Here is a 993-nt window from a genome sequence, read left to right on the forward strand (position 1 = left end):
CGAGGCAACCCTGAATACGGCAAAATGCGATGAGGAGGAGGTGATAAGCATGGCTGCCCGCGAAATCTTCCAGGACACAGGGGGGCGCTGCAGGCCAATTCCCTAACCCACCACAGGGGGCGCTGCAGGCCAATTCCCTAACACACCACTTCCCTAACACACCACAGGGGGCGCTGCAGACCTATTCCCTAACACACCACAGGGGGCGCTGCAGACCAATTCCCTAACCCACCACAGGGGGCGCTGCAGGCCAATTCCCTAACCCACCACAGGGGGCGCTGCAGGCCAATTCCCTAACCCACCACAGGGGGCGCTGCAGACCAATTCCCTAACCCCACCACAGGGGGCACTGCAGGCCAATTCCCTAACCCACCACAGGGGGCACTGCAGACCAATTCCCTAACCCACCACAGGGGATGCTGCAGGGAGATTCCCTATCCCACCACAGGGGGCGCTGCAGGCCAATTCCCTAACCCACCACAGGGGATGCTGCAGGGAGATTCCCTATCCCACCACAGGGGGTGCTGCAGACAGATTCCTGAACTCACCACAGGAGGCGCTGCAGGCAGATTCCCGAGCCTGCCATGGGCGCAGCAGGCAGACTCTTGAACCTGCCACAGGGAGTGCTGCAGGCCAATTTCCTAACCCGCCACAGGGGGCGCTGCAGGCCAATTCCCAAGCCTGAAACAGGGGTCACAGCAGGAAGATTCCCTCACCTGCCACAGGGGACGCCACAGGGAGCACGGCAGGGAGATTCCTGAACCCACCACAGTGAGTTCTGCAGGCTGATTCCCTAACCTGCCACAGGAGGTACTGCAGGCAGATTCCTGAAGCCATCACAGGAGGCGCTGCAGGCAGATTCCTGAACCCATCACAGGAGGCGCTGCAGGCCAATTCCCTAACCCACCACAGGGGGCGCTGCAGGCCAGTTCCCTAACCCACCACAGGGGGCGCTGCAGGCCAATTCCCTAACCCACCACAGGGGGTGCTGCA

Source organism: Heterodontus francisci, chromosome 38 (genome assembly GCF_036365525.1).
Source record: "Heterodontus francisci isolate sHetFra1 chromosome 38, sHetFra1.hap1, whole genome shotgun sequence".
NCBI classification, from domain to species: Eukaryota; Metazoa; Chordata; class Chondrichthyes; order Heterodontiformes; family Heterodontidae; genus Heterodontus; species Heterodontus francisci.